The 16,237-nt window shown below is 48.5% G+C and overlaps 3 non-coding genes across 3 annotated transcripts; all 3 read right to left on the bottom strand.

Moving 5' to 3' along the window:
* Nucleotides 1–8,749: 8,749 nt before the first annotated feature.
* On the bottom strand, nt 8,750–8,821 carry trnaq-cug (transfer RNA glutamine (anticodon CUG)). Its single transcript has one exon. It is a non-coding gene; the product is annotated as a tRNA-Gln (tRNA).
* A 1,953-nt stretch (nt 8,822–10,774) lies between these two features.
* On the bottom strand, nt 10,775–10,846 carry trnaq-cug (transfer RNA glutamine (anticodon CUG)). Its single transcript has one exon. It is a non-coding gene; the product is annotated as a tRNA-Gln (tRNA).
* A 605-nt stretch (nt 10,847–11,451) lies between these two features.
* On the bottom strand, nt 11,452–11,523 carry trnaq-uug (transfer RNA glutamine (anticodon UUG)). The gene has a single exon. It is a non-coding gene; the product is annotated as a tRNA-Gln (tRNA).
* Nucleotides 11,524–16,237: the final 4,714 nt, after the last annotated feature.

The following is a 16,237-nucleotide window of genomic DNA, read 5'->3' as shown; positions in this document are numbered from 1 at the left end:
CTCCCGCCCCCTCTCTCTCTCCCGCCCCCTCTCTCTCCCGCCCCCTCTCTCTCCCGCCCCCTCTCTCTCCCGCCCCCCCTCTCTCCCGCCCCCCCTCTGTCCCGCCCCCCCTCTCTCCCGCCCCCCCTCTCTCCCGCCCCCCCTCTCTCCCGCCCCCCCCTCTCTCCCGCCCCCCCCTCTCCCGCCCCCCCCTCTCTCCCGCCCCCCTCTCTCCCGCCACCCCTCTCTCCCGCCCCACCTCTCTCCCGCCCCCCCTCTCTCCCGCCCCCCTCTCTCCCGCCCCCCTCTCTCCCGCCCCCTTCTCTCCCGCCCCCCCTCTCTCCCGCCCCCTCTCCCTCTCTTTCTCTCTCTCCCTCGCTCCCCCCCTCTCCCACCCTACGATTCACACTGTTGGCTCCCTATTAATGTGTCCAGTTTTAGATGTGGCCGTGTAATAATACTGTGTAATGTCGATGTAATGAGTACAGACTCTGAACACAGAGCTTCCTGTGGGGAATTGGGAAGAGGAACACCAGCAGACTCTGCATGAATTCCCACTGGGAGCACAAATTCATAACATCAACTAGTTTATGTCGATTAGATTTGATTGGCTTTCAGGGAAATATTTTTACATCAATTTAAACATCAACCCACAGCTGTACGATGGGGTTAATTATGAGGTCATTGTGATGAAATATTCCATTCATCACTGCCTGTGACTGTGGTTGGTTTCAGGTTCCCCCTTACCATTGTATTGCCTGTGACTGTGGTTGGTTTCAGGTTTCTCCTCACCATTGTATTGTGTATTGGAATGTATTGAATGTGTTGTGTGTAGGGCTCCGCCCATACCTGGCCTCTATGTAAGCCAGCTCAGTCTGGCCTCACAGCCAGTACTGCAGACCTCCAGGTAAGATACCTCTCTCCACTGCGTGTTATCTTCTAAGTTAATAAAAGCCTTGTTTTGTTTCGCTAACATCGAGTCTCGGAATAATTGAGGCACATCAATTTTATTAACTTATTTTTCAACACAATGGATCAACTCCTGAAACCCGAACGTTTGGATTTGGATCAGCATGCTCCGGACGCATCAGCACGCTTCGGACACTGGTTTATGTGTATGGAATTCTTCCTGGACAATTCCGCACCCGTCAAAGACGCTACGGACGCTGCGAGTATGAAACTCGGAATTCTGCGGAATTGGGTAAGCCACCGGGATTACCCCCTCATCCAAGACGCCGACACGTACCTGGCCGCCTGCGACATCTTAAAGGCGCATTACCAGCAGCCTACGAATGAGGTGTATGCTAGGCATCTGCTCGCCACTCGCGCACAGCGACCTGGGGAATCGGTGGAGGAGTTCCTAGGCACCCTGAAAATGCTTGGCAAAGACTGCAAGTGCCGAGATGTAAAAGCCGCAGTGTACACCGACGAGCTTGTTCGTGATGCCTTTATCACAGGCCTCAGCTCCACTTACATCCGGCAAAGACTGCTGGAAAAAACGGGATTGGACCTGAAACAGGCTGCGGACACCGCGCGATCACTGGATGTGGCCCAGAGAAACTCGGACGCCTACTCTTCAGCCCGTGCCGTCCACGCCGCCACGTGTGCGCCAAGGGCGCCGCCATCTTGGAAGGCATCTTCCCCGCCCGGCAGCCCAACACCGTCGGGGCCCCGCTCTCCCCCCCAGAAGCCCTACGACAGCCACGACGCGTCGGGGACCCAACTGCTACTTCTGCGGGCAGCCAAAGCACACCAGAAACCTGTGCCCGGCGAAAGGCATCACCTGCTTTAAGTGCAGTAAGAAGGGGCACTTTGGGAAGGTGTGCAGAGGGAACCCCGCTGGAAAACCAAAACCCGCCACCGCCGCGTGTGCGCCGTGGGAGCGGCCAACTTGGACGCCATCTTGCCCGACCTCGTGGGGTCGCCATCTTGTGAGCAGACAGCGCGGACGCCATCTTGTCTCGATCAGGGCCCTACAGTGGCATCGGTCACAGTGGACCAGACCAGGCCCCACCCGCTATCCAAATCAATGGTGGACATCGAGGTAAATGGGTGCGGGGTTAAATGTTTAATTGACAGTGGAAGCACGGAGAGTTTTATCCACCCGGAACTGGCACGACAACTCTCCCTAAAGGTGGTCCCTACTCGGGGTACCATCTCTATGGCTGATAAAACCCAGACATCGACCATTCTGGGTTACTGCACGGTACAATTGTCCGTTAACGGGACTGTATATGATAATTTTAAAGTATTAATCATGAAGAATCTATGCGCGAGCGTGATCTTGGGCCTGGATTTCCAGTGCAACCACCAAAGCATCACACTCCAGTATGGTGGGTCCCAGCCGCCCCTCACAGTGTGCGGCCTGGCTACCCTGAAGGTAAAGCCGCCTTCGCTATTCGCGAACCTCACCCCTAACTGCCGGCCAATAGCGACCAAAAGCAGGAGGTACAGCTGGGAGGACAGGCGGTTTATCGCAACCGAGGTAGACAGGCTCCTGAAAGAGCGCATTATTGAATGCAGCAATAGCCCGTGGCGCGCCCAAGTGGTGGTGGTAAGGGGTAGCGAGAAGAAATGGATGGTGATCGACTATAGCCAAACGATCAACAGGTACACCCAACTAGACGCCTACCCGCTACCCCGCATATCAGAAATGGTGAACCAAATCGCCCAATACCGGGTGTTCTTCACCATCGACCTCAAGTCAGCGTACCACCAGCTCCCTATCAGACCAGAGGACTGCCCGTACACCGCCTTCGAGGCGAACAGACGCCTCTACCAATTCCTCAGAGTCCCCTTTGGGGTGACGAAAGGGGTCTCGGTCTACCAGAGGGAGATGGATCGCATGGTCGATGACCACCACTTGCAGGCAACCTTCCCCTACCTCGACAACGTCACCATCTGCGGTCACAACCAGCAGGATCACGACTCGAACCTCGAGAGGTTCCTGAAAACCGCACAAAAACTCAACCTCACCTACAACGAGGACAAGTGCGTTTTCAACACCACGCGCCTCTGCATACTAGGCAGCGTGGTGGAGAATGGGGAAATCGGACCAGACCCCGACCGATTGCGCCCCCTACGGGAGCTGCCCCTGCCCAACACTCCCAAAGCCCTGAAAAGGTGCCTGGGGTTATTTTCTTATTATTCCCAATGGGTCCCCAACTACTCCGACAAAGCCCGCCCCCTCTTGAAAGCATCCTCTTTTCCGCTCTCTGCTGATGCCCACGCCGCCTTCAAAAGCATTAAGCAGGATATTGAGCGGGCCACGCTACAGGCAGTGGATGAGAACACTCCATTTCAAGTGGAAAGTGATGCGTCTGACTTTGCCTTGGCGGCCACCCTCAACCAGGCGGGGCGGCCCGTAGCTTTCTTCTCGAGGACCCTGCAAGGGCCCGAGATCAGACACTCCTCCGTGGAAAAGGAGGCCCAAGCCATCGTGGAGGCAGTGCGCCACTGGCGCCACTACCTAGCCGGCAAACGCTTCACCCTACTTACCGACCAGTGGTCGGTAGCGTTTATGTTCAATAACAAACAGAGGGGGAAGATCAAAAATGATAAGATTCTTAGGTGGCGGATCGAGCTCTCCACCTTCGAGTATGACATCATTTACCGGCCAGGGGCCCTTAACGAATCCCCAGATGCCCTCTCACGAGGGATGTGTGCCAGCGCCACCGGGGATCGGCTACAGACCCTCCACAACGACCTCTGCCACCCAGGGGTCACGCGGCTGTTCCACTTCATAAAGTCCCGCAACTTACCCTACTCGATTGAGGAAGTTCGGTCTCTGACCAGGAACTGCCGCACTTGCCCTGAGTGCAAGCCTCGGTTCTACCACCCTGATAGAGCCCACTTAATCAAAGCTACACGGCCCTTTGAGCGGCTCAGCTTAGATTTCAAGGGCCCCCTCCTGTCAGTCGACCGCAATGTTTACTTCCTGAACACTGGACGAATACTCCCGGTTCCCATTCGCCTTCCCCTGCCCAGACATGACCAGCGCCACGGTCATTAAATGCCTCAACAGCCTGTTCTGCCTGTTCGGTATGCCGAGCTACATCCACACGGATAGGGGGGCGTCCTTCATGAGTGAAGAGCTACGCCAGTACATGCTGTCCAGGGGTATCGCCACGAGCCATACCACCAGCTACAACCCCCGGGGTAACGGTCAAGTGGAGCGAGAGAACGGGACAGTATGGAAAGCAGTCACTCTAGCTCTAAGGACCAAGGGCCTCCCTATCTCCCGCTGGCAGGAAGTCCTCTCAGATGTGCTCCATTCGATACGGTCGCTATTGTGTACTGCCACGCCTCATGAACGAATGTTTAGCTTCCCCCGGAAATCCACCTCAGGCGTATCCATGCCGTCATGGCTCTCCACCCCGGGTCCGGTATTCGTGCGAAGGCATGTGAGGGGCCATAAGACGGACCCTCTCGTGGAGCCAGTGCACCTACTCCACACCAACCCCCAATACGCGTATGTCTGGCACGCCGACGGAAGGGAGGACACCGTGTCAATAAAAGATGTCGCCCCAGCCGGTAACGACAACAACCACGGCAATAGCAGCAACAACGACCACAGCAACTCTTACCCACCCACTACTCTTTCATCACCCCCGGAAGAACATCGACCAACGGCACGCCCACCAACTACCCCTTCAACAACCCTGGCGGCACCCCCGGCAGAGACGCAGGAGGCCACCGGGGACACCCAGCCGACACCCGCGACACCACAACAGCCACATCGGTCGCAGAGGACTACCAAACCCCCGAACAGACTAAATCTATAGAAGGGGTGAATGTGATGAAATATTCCATTCATCACTGTCTGTGACTGTGGTTGGTTTCAGGTTCCCCCTTACCATTGTATTGCCTGTGACTGTGGTTTCTTTCAGGTTTCTCCTCACCATTGTATTGTGTATTGGAATGTATGGAATGTGTTGTGTGTAGGGCTCCGCCCATACCTGGCCTCTATGTAAGCCAGCTCAGTCTGGCCTCACAGCCAGTACTGCAGACCTCCAGGGAAGATACCTCTCTCCACTGCGTGTTATCTTCTAAGTTAATAAAAGCCTTGTTTTGTTTCGCTAACATCGAGTCTCGGGATTATTGAGGCACATCAGTCATCATCAGCAGTGAGATCATCAGCTGGCAGGTCAGGTGACCGTTTGAGCCACAAGGCATCACAACCCGATCTGTGACTGGATTCAGAGCCCAAACCCTGTCACAATGGCCTTTTCAAATCAACTTACTGGCTGCTGGAAAACACAGCAGGTAAACTTTGTGTTTGACCGCGAGGAGAGCGAGTGAGAGATTTACAAAACACAATCAACTCTTGTGAAGATCAGTGAGTAAAGGCTGAGAGCTCTGTGCTCGAGCAGACCGTGAGTTTATCAATAGGAGATAGGCCGAGAAATTCCTTTCCCCGAGAATGGGTGCGGGGATCGGGATGGGCTCGCAACACAGGCCCGTTCGGAGGACTGCAGGCTGTTTGCCAACTTCGTGCTGCCGACTCTGCTGAGCACTGAGCACGGGGGGGTGAATAACGCCAAGGGCGCGGGTCCGATCCCCGTACGGGTCATCAGCCTAATTTTATGGTCTTTCCGAAAACATAAAATACACACTTTAGAAGGAAGCCAATGCAGACAGAATCTCACGGGGGATTTATTTGGATTAACATCCACTGCACCTTTGCCACCGGGGCTGAGAGACACATCTTTCTGTTTATTTGTCTTTCTGGGTTTGCTGATGAAAGTTGAACAGGCGGCCTGTTCCCGATAATGGTCACAAGCAGGTAAGAGACAGACAGAGCGGCTCTGACCCCGCGAGATGGGCAAAAGGCTTCAGTTCAGGAGAAATGCATCAATGAATTGTTCGCCCTGCACCGAGAGAGACAACATCCAGAGAAAAACACAGGAGGAAATCGATTTCAAGTGGATGCCTACCCGCACTTGGTGCCGTGCTTTCGCGAACACGTCCTTTCTGTGCTCGTCTAAAAAATGTCATTTTGTCCGAACAGTTTGCCTGTCGCGAAAGGATCTGAATTGCAAAGGAGCAGGCAGGAACAACTGCATTGCTGTGCTTGCTGGCAGGAGGTTTGCTGCAGCTTACCTGGTGGTCTACTGGTTAGGATTCGGCGCTCTCATCGCCGCGGCCCGGGTTCGATTCCCGGTCAGGGAACAGTGCGTTTTGGGGCTGTTTGAATTGCTCGATTTGTAGATCCTCTCAATCGAGCTTGAGCGCACCACAGTCCGGAAGGGTCAGCGCGCTACCTGCTTCCAGCACGATTCGCTGGAACCACAGTCTCTCCCGCAATTCTCCAAACACCGATGGATTCTTTGGCCGGTTGCCCTCGGTCGGCGCCCGTTGCTCAGACTACGACCTTCCTTTCAGGCGAGATCCCCGTGAGATGATGCCACACTTGCAGGTGAGTTCGAACTTACTCGTCGCCACTGTAAAGTCTGCACTTCAATAATACACGCACTTCGGGAGAACGGTTTAACAGGTACTTTACTGAACAAGAGGCAGCTTGAAACTGAAACTACAGAAGCCTGCTAGGGCCTTTTATACAGGGGTGGTCACTGCCAGTACTGCAGTCTAAGACCAGTTATTCCCTTAAAGGTACATACACAACAGAGAACAATAAATCAACCGTCATTGATCCAGGCAGCAAACGGTCCCGTAACCGTGGTTGTTATGAAGATGCCAAGCTTGCATGTCCCAAATTTCCAGCAGCTGGGACAACAAGAATTCAGGTTCCACCGAGATTTGAACTTGGATCGCCGGATTCAGAGTCCAGAGTGCTTACCATTACACCATGGAACCTTTGCTGAACAGTTCCCTAGATTCTTTTCTCAAAATCAACAACATTACCATCTCCACCATTATACTTTGTCTCGGCCTGGTCTCATCCTTAACTTCAGCTTGCCCACTTGTCCCTCTGCAAAGCTTCGGTTCTGAGCAAATCGCACAGCTGCCTTGATGGCTATCGGTTCACAAATCTCAGCTTTTTTTTCACACTGCTCATGGCAGATTGCATTGCAGTCCTGCCAGGTAAAATGAGTATAATCTTTGCAAGGCACTGCTGCACGAAAGATAAGCAATTGTTAACTTTTTTCGAGAATACGAAGTGCAATGCCGACGTTTCAAGAAGCACTGCTTTTAATTTCAACAAGTATGCCAGCCGAATGCAGCTTGCAAAGAAAATGTTGAGCAATCTGCTGTGCAGTCAAACGAAGCACTGGACAACACACATCTTTCTCCCCCGCTTATTTGGAACTGGGAATGAGAGGTTGAGCCTATCATCTGATGTCCAGAACAATAAATCAACCGTCATCGATTCAGGCAGCAAACAGTCCCATAACCGTGGTTGGTATGCAGATGCCAAGTTTGCATATCCCAAATTTCCAGCAGCTGGGACAACAAGAATTCAGGTTCCACCGAAATTTGAACTCGGATCGCTGGATTCAGAGTCCAGAGTGCTTACCATTACACCATGGAACCTTTGCTGATAAATTTATTTGAATCTTTTCTTAAAATCAACAACATTACCGTCTCCACCATTATACTTTGTCTCGGCCAGGTCTCATCCTTAACTTCAGCTTGCCCACTTGCCCCTCTGCTAAGCCTCGGTTCTGAGTAAATCACACAGCTGCCTTGATGGCTATCGGTTCACAAATCTCTGTTTCTTTTTCACACTGCTCATAGCATCTTGTATTGCAGTCCTGCCAGGTAAAATGTGAATAATCTTTGCAAGGCACTGCTGCACGATAGATAAGCAATTGTTAACTTTTTTCGAGAATACGAAGTGCAATGTCTACGTTTCAAGAAGCACTGCTTTCAATTTCAACAAGTATGCCAGCCGAATGCAGCTTGCAAAGAAAATGTTGAGCAATCTGCTGTGCAGTGAAACGAAGCACTGGACAATACACTTCTTTCTCCCCCGCTTATTTGGAACTGGGAATGAGAGGTTGAGCCTATCATCTGATGTCCAGAACAATAAATCAACCGTCATCGATTCAGGCAGCAAACGGTCCAGTAACCGTGGTTGGTATGCAGATGCCAATCTTGTATGTCCCAAATTTCCAGCAGCTGCGACAACAATAATTCAGGTTTCACCGAGATTTGAACTTGGATCGCTGGATTCAGAGTCCAGAGTGCTTACCATTACACCATGGAACCTTTGCTGAACAGTTCCCTAGATTATTTTCTCAAAATCAACAACATTACCATCTCCACCATTATACTTTGTCTCGGCCTGGTCTCATCCTTAACTTCAGCTTGCCCCTCTGCTAAGCTTCGGTTCTGAGCAAATCACACAGCTGCCTTGATGGCTATCGGTTCACAAATCTCAGCTTCTTTTTCACACTGCTCATGGCAGATTGCATTGCAGTCCTGCCAGGTAAAATGAGTATAATCTTTGCAAGGCACAGCTGCACGAAAGATAAGCAATTGTTAAGTTTTTTCAAAGAATACGAAGTGCAATGCCTACCTTTCAAGAAGCACTGCTTTCAATTTCAGCAAGTATGCCAGCCGAATGCAGCTTGCAAAGAAAATGTTGAGCATTCTGCTGTGCAGTCAAACGAAGCACTGGACAACACACATCTTTCTCCCCCTCTTATTTGGAACTGGAAATGAGAGGTTGAGCCTGTCATCTGATGTCGAGAACAATAAATCAACCGTCATTGATTCAGGCAGCAAACGGTCCCGCAATCGTGGTTGGTATGCAGATACCAAGCTTGTATGTCCGAAATGTCAGCAGCTGGGACAACAAGAATGCAGGTTCCACCGAGATTTGAACTCGGATCGCTGGATTCAGAGCCCAGAGTGCTTACCATTACACCATGGAACCTTTGCTGATAAATTTATTTGAATCTTTTCTTAAAATCAACAACATTACCGTCTCCACCATTATACTTTGTCTCGGCCAGGTCTCATCCTTAACTTCAGCTTGCCCACTTGCCCCTCTGCTAAGCTTCGGTTCTGAGTAAATCACACAGCTGCCTTGATGGCTATCGGTTCACAAATCTCTGTTTCTTTTTCACACTGCTCATAGCATCTTGTATTGCAGTCCTGCCAGGTAAAATGTGAATAATCTTTGCAAGGCACTGCTGCACGATAGATAAGCAATTGTTAACTTTTTTCGAGAATACGAAGTGCAATGTCTACGTTTCAAGAAGCACTGCTTTCAATTTCAACAAGTATGTCAGCCGAATGCAGCTTGCAAAGAAAATGTTGAGCAATCTGCTGTGCAGTGAAACGAAGCACTGGACAATACACATCTTTCTCCCCCGCTTATTTGGAACTGGGAATGAGAAATTGAGCCTATCATCTGATGTCCAGAACAATAAATCAACCGTCATCGATTCATGCAGCAAACAGTCCCGTAACCGTGGTTGGTATGCAGATGCCAATCTTGTGTGTCCCAAATTTCAGCAGCTGGGACAACAAGAATTCAGGTTCCACGGGGATTTGAACTCGGATCGCTGGATTCAGAGCCCAGAGTGCTTACCATTACACCATGGAACCTTCGCTGAACAATCCCTAGATTCTTTTCTCAAAATCAACAACATTACCATCTCCACCATTATACTTTGTCTCGGCCTGGTCTCATCCTTAACGTCAGCTTGCCCACTTGCCCCTCTGCTAAGCTTCGGTTCTGAGCAAATCACACAGCTGCCTTGATGGCTATCGGTTCACAAATCTCAGCTTCTTTTTCACACTGCTCATGGCAGATTGCATTGCAGTCCTGCCAGGTAAAATGAGTATAATCTTTGCAAGGCACTGCTGCACGAAAGATAAGCAATTGTTAACTTTTTTCGAGAATACGAAGTGCAATGCCTACGTTTCAAGAAGCACTGCTTTCAATTTCAGCAAGTATGCCAGCCGAATGCAGCTTGGAAAGGAAATGTTGAGCAATCTGCTGTGCAGTCAAACGAAGCACTGGACAACACACATCTTTCTCCTCCTCTTATTTGGAACTGGGAATGAGAGGTTGAGCCTATCATCTGATGTCGAGAACAATAAATCAACCGTCATCGATTCAGGCAGCAAACGGTCCCGTAACCGTGGTTGGTATACAAGATGCCAATCTTGTATGTCCCAAATTTCCAGCAGCTGCGACAACAATAATTCAGGTTTCACCGAGAATTTGAACTTGGATCGCTGGATTCAGAGTCCAGAGTGCTTACCATTACACCATGGAACCTTTGCTGAACAGTTCCCTAGATTCTTTTCTCAAAATCAACAACATTACCATCTCCACCATTATACTTTGTCTCGGCCTGGTCTCATCCTTAACTTCAGCTTGCCCCTCTGCTAAGCTTCGGTTCTGAGCAAATCACACAGCTGCCTTGATGGCTGTCGTTTCACAAATCTCAGCTTCTTTTTCACACTGCTCATGGCAGATTGCATTGCAGTCCTGCCAGGTAAAATGAGTATAATCTTTGCAAGGCACTGCTGCACGAAAGATGAGCAATTGCTAACTTATTCGAGAATATGAAGTGCAATGCCTACGTTTCAAGAAGCACTGCTTTAAATTTCTGCAAGTATGCCAGCCGAATGCAGCTTGCAAAGAAAATGTTGAGCATTCTGCTGTGCAGTCAAACGATGCACTGGACAACACACATCTTTCTCCCCCTCTTATTTGGAACTGGGAATAAGAGGTTGAGCCTATCATCTGATGTCGAGAACAAAAAATCAACCGTCATTGATCCAGGCAGCAAACGGTCCCATAACCGTGGTTGTTATGAAGATGCCAAGCTTGTGTGTCCCAAATTTCCAGCAGCTGGGACAACAAGAATTCAGGTTCCACCGAGATTTGAACTCGGATCGCTGGATTCAGAGTCCAGAGTGCTTACCATTACACCATGGAACCTTTGCTGAGCAGTTCCTTAGATTCTTTTCTCAAAATCAACAACATTACCATCTCCACCATTATACTTTGTCTCGGCCTGGTCTCATCCTTAACTTCAGCTTGCCCACTTGCCCCTCTGCTCAGCTTCGGTTCTGAGCAAATCACACAGCTGCCTTGATGGCTATCGGTTCACAAATCTCAGCTTCTTTTTCACACTGCTCATGGCAGATTGCTTTGCTGTCCTGCCAGGTAAAATGAGTATAATCTTTGCAAGGCACAGCTGCACGAAAGATAAGCAATTGTTAGCTTTTTCGAAGAATACGAAGTGCAATGCCTACCTTTCAAGAAGCACTGCTTTCAATTTCAGCAAGTATGCCAGCCGAATGCAGCTTGCAAAGAAAATGTTGAGCATTCTGCTGTGCAGTCAAACGAAGCACTGGACAACACATATCTTTCTCCCCCTCTTATTTGGAACTGGGAATGAGAGGTTGAGCCGATCATCTGATGTCGATAACAATAAATCAACCGTCATTGATTCAGGCAGCAAACGGTCCCGTAACCGTGGTTGGTATGCAGATACCAAGCTTGTATGTCCCAAATTTCAGCAGTTGGGACAACAAGAATTCAAGTTCCACCGAGATTTGAACTCGGATCGCTGGATTCAAAGCCCAGAGTGCTTACCATTACACCATGGAACCTTTGCTGAACAGTCTTTAGATTCTTTTCTCAAAATCAACAGCATTACCATCTCCACCATTATACTTTGTCTCGGCCTGGTCTCATCCTTAACGTCAGCTTGCCCACTTGCCCCTCTGCTAAGCTTCGGTTCTGAGCAAATCGCACAGCTGCCTTGATGGCTATCGGTTCACAAATCTCAGCTTCTTTTTCACACTGCTCATGGCAGATTGCATTGCAGTTCTGCCAGGTAAAATGAGTATAATCTTTGCAAGGCACTGCTGCACGAAAGATAAGCAATTGTTAACTTTTTTCGAGAATACGAAGTGCAATGCCTACGTTTCAAGAAGCACTGCTTTCAATTTCAGCAAGTATGCCAGCCGAATGCAGCTTGGAAAGGAAATGATGAGCATTCTGCTGTGCAGTCAAACGAAGCACTGGACAACACACATCTTTCTCCTCCTTTTATTTCTGACTGGGAATGACAGGTTGAGCCCATCATCTGATGTCGATAACAATAAATCAACCGTCATTGACCAAGGCAGCAAACGGTCCCGTAACCGTGGTTGTTATGAAGATGCCAAGCTTGTATGTCCCAAATTTCCAGCAGCTGGGACAACAAGAATTCAGGTTTTACCGACATTTGAACTCGGATCGCTGGATTCAAAGTCCAGAGTGCTCACCATTACACCATGGAACCTTTGCTGATAAATTTATTTGAATCTTTTCTTAAAATCAACAACATTACCGTCTCCACCATTATACTTTGTCTCGGCCAGGTCTCATCCTTAACTTCAGCTTGCCCACTTGCCCCTCTGCTAAGCCTCGGTTATGAGTAAATCACACAGCTGCCTTGATGGCTATCGGTTCACAAATCTCTGTTTCTTTTTCACACTGCTCATAGCATCTTGTATTGCAGTCCTGCCAGGTAAAATGTGAATAATCTTTGCAAGGCACTGCTGCACGATAGATAAGCAATTGTTAACTTCTTTCGAGAATACGAAGTGCAATGTCTACGTTTCAAGAAGCACTGCTTTCAATTTCAACAAGTATGCCAGCCGTATGTTGCTTGCAAAGAAAATGTTGAGCAATCTGCTGTGCAGTGAAACGAAGCACTGGACAATACACATATTTCTCCCCCGCTTATTTGGAACTGGGAATGAGAGGTTGAGCCTATCATCTGATGTCCAGAACAATAAATCAACCGTCATTGATCCAGGCAGCAAACGGTCCCATAACCGTGGTTGTTATGAAGATGCCAAGCTTGTATGTCCCAAATTTCCAGCAGCTGGGACAACAAGAATTCAGGTTCTACCGAGATTTGAACTCAGATCGCTGGATTCAAACCCCAGAGTGCTTACCATTACACCATGGAACCTTCGCTGAACAGTCTCTCGATTCTTTTCTCAAAATCAACAACATTACCATCTCCACCATTTTCCTTTGTCTCGGCCTGGTCTCATCCTTAACGTCAGCTTGCCCACTTGCCCCTCTGCGAAGCTTCGGTTCTGAGCAAATCGCACAGCTGCCTTGATGGCTATCGGTTCACAAATCTCAGCTTCTTTTTCACACTGCTCATGGCAGATTGCATTGCAGTCCTGCCAGGTAAAATGAGTATAATCTTTGCAAGGCACTGCTGCACGAAAGATAAGCAATTGTTAACTTTTTTCGAGAATACAAAGTGCAATGCCTACGTTTCAAGAAGCACTGCTTTCAATTTCAGCAAGTATGCCAGCCGAATGCAGCTTGGAAAGGAAATGATGAGCATTCTGCTGTGCATTCAAACGAAGCACTGGACAACACACATCTTTCTCCTCCTCTTATTTGGAACTGGGAATGAGAGGTTGAGCCGATCATCTGATGTCGAGAACAATAAATCAACCGTCATTGACCCAGGCAGCAAACGGTCCCATAACCGTATTTGTTATGAAAATGCCAAGCTTGTCTGTCCCAAATTTCAGCAGCTGGCACAACAAGAATTCAGGTTCCACCGAGATTTGAACTCGGATCGACTTGATTCAGAGCCCAGAGTGCTTACCATTACACCATGGAACCTTTGCTGATAAATTTATTTGAATCTTTTCTTAAAATCAACAACATTACCGTCTCCACCATTATACTTTGTCTCGGCCAGGTCTCATCCTGAACTTCAGCTTGCCCACTTACCCCTCTGCTAAGCATCGGTTCTGAGTAAATCACACAGCTGCCTTGATGGCTATCGGTTCACAAATCTCTGTTTATTTTCACACTGCTCATAGCATCTTGTATTGCAGTCCTGCCAGGTAAAATGTGAATAATCTTTGCAAGGCACTGCTGCACGATAGATAAGCAATTGTTAACTTTTTTCGAGAATACGAAGTGCAATGTCTACGTTTCAAGAAGCACTGCTTTCAATTTCAACAAGTATGCCAGCCGAATGCAGCTTGGAAAGGAAATGATGAGCATTCTGCTGTGCAGTCAAACGAAGCACTGGACAACACACATCTTTCTCCTCCTCTTATTTGGAACTGGGAATGAGAGGTTGAGCCTCTCATCTGATGTCGAGATCAATAAATCAACCGTCATTGACCCAGGCAGCAAACGGTCCCGTAACCGTGGTTGTTATGAAGATGCCAAGCTTGTATGTCCCAAATTTCCAGCAGCTGGGACAACAAGAATTCAGGTTTCACCGACATTTGAACTCGGATTGCTGGATTCAAAGTCCAGAGTGCTCACCATTACACCATGGAACCTTTGCTGATAAATTTATTTGAATCTTCTTAAAATCAACAACATTACCGTCTCCACCATTATACTTTGTCTCGGCCAGGTCTCATCCTTAACTTCAGCTTGCCCACTTGCCCCTCTGCTAAGCCTCGGTTCTGAGTAAATCACACAGCTGCCTTGATGGCTATCGGTTCACAAATCTCTGTTTCTTTTTCACACTGCTCATAGCATCTTGTATTGCAGTCCTGCCAGGTAAAATGTGAATAAACTTTGCAAGGCACTGCTGCACGATAGATAAGCAATTGTTAACTTTTTTCGAGAATACGAAGTGCAATGTCTACGTTTCAAGAAGCACTGCTTTCAATTTCAGCAAGTATGCCAGCCGAATGCAGCTTGCAAAGAAAATGTTGAGCAATCTGCTGTGCAGTGAAACGAAGCACTGGACAATACACATCTTTCTCCCCCGCTTATTTGGAACTGGGAATGAGAGGTTGAGCCTATCATCTGATGTCCAGAACAATAAATCAACCGTCATCGATTCAGGCAGCAAACGGTTCCGTTACCGTGGTTGGTATGCAGATGCCAATCTTGTATGTCCCAAATTTCCAGCAGCTGGGACAACAATAATTCAGGTTCCACCGAGATTTGAACTTGGATCGCTGGATTCAAAGCCCAGAGTGCTTACCATTACACCATGTAACCTTCGCTGAACAGTCCCTAGATTCTTTTCTCAAAATCAACAACATTACCATCTCCACCATTATATTTTGTCTCGGCCTGGTCTCATCCTTACCTTCAGCTTGCCCCTCTGCTAAGCTTCGGTTCTGAGCAAATCACACAGCTGCCTTGATGGTTATCGGTTCACAAATCTCAGCTTATTTTTCACACTGCTCATGGCAGATTGCATTGCAGTCCTGCCAGGTAAAATGAGTATAATCTTTGCAAGGCACTGCTGCACGAAAGATGAGCAATTGTTAACTTTTTTCGAGAATATGAAGTGCAATGCCTACGTTTCAAGAAGCACTGCTTTCAATTTCAGCAAGTATGCCAGCCGAATGCAGCTTGCAAAGAAAATGTTGAGCATTCTGCTGTGCAGTCAAACGATGCACTGGACAACACACATCTTTCTCCCCCTCTTATTTGGAACTGGGAATGAGAGGTTGAGCCTATCATCTGATGTCGAGAACAATAAATCAACCGTCATTGATTCAGGCAGCAAACGGTACCGTAACCATGGTTGGTATGCAGATACCAAGCTTGTGTGTCCCAAATTTCAGCAGCTGGGACAACAAAAATTCAGGTTCCACCGAGATTTGAATTCGGATCGCTGGATTCAAAGCCCAGAGTGCTTACCATTACACCATGTAACCTTCGCTGAACAGTCCCTAGATTCTTTTCTCAAAATCAACAACATTACCATCTCCACCATTATATTTTGTCTCGGCCTGGTCTCATCCTTACCTTCAGCTTGCCCCTCTGCTAAGCTTCGGTTCTGAGCAAATCACACAGCTGCCTTGATGGCTATCGGTTCACAAATCTCAGCTTATTTTTCACACTGCTCATGGCAGATTGCATTGCAGTCCTGCCAGGTAAAATGAGTATAATCTTTGCAAGGCACTGCTGCACGAAAGATGAGCAATTGTTAACTTTTTTCGAGAATATGAAGTGCAATGCCTACGTTTCAAGAAGCACTGCTTTCAATTTCAGCAAGTATGCCAGCCGAATGCAGCTTGCAAAGAAAATGTTGAGCATTCTGCTGTGCAGTCAAACGATGCACTGGACAACACACATCTTTCTCCCCCTCTTATTTGGAACTGGGAATAAGAGGTTGAGCCGATCATCTGATGTCGAGAACAAAAAATCAACCATCATTGATCCAGGCAGCAAACGGTCCCATAACCATGGTTGTTATGAAGATGCCAAGCTTGTGTGTCCCAAATTTCCAGCAGCTGGGACAACAAGAATTCAGGTTCCACCGAGATTTGAACTCGGATCGCTGGACTCAGAGGCCAGAGTGCTTACCATTACACC

The sequence above is a fragment of the Somniosus microcephalus genome, unplaced genomic scaffold (genome assembly GCF_052327205.1).
Source record: "Somniosus microcephalus isolate GS21.2 unplaced genomic scaffold, FLI_Smic_1.0 unresolved_chr4, whole genome shotgun sequence".
NCBI classification, from domain to species: Eukaryota; Metazoa; Chordata; class Chondrichthyes; order Squaliformes; family Somniosidae; genus Somniosus; species Somniosus microcephalus.
The sequence above is the reverse complement of the archived record's forward strand: the minus strand, read 5'-3'. Positions and strand labels throughout refer to the sequence as shown.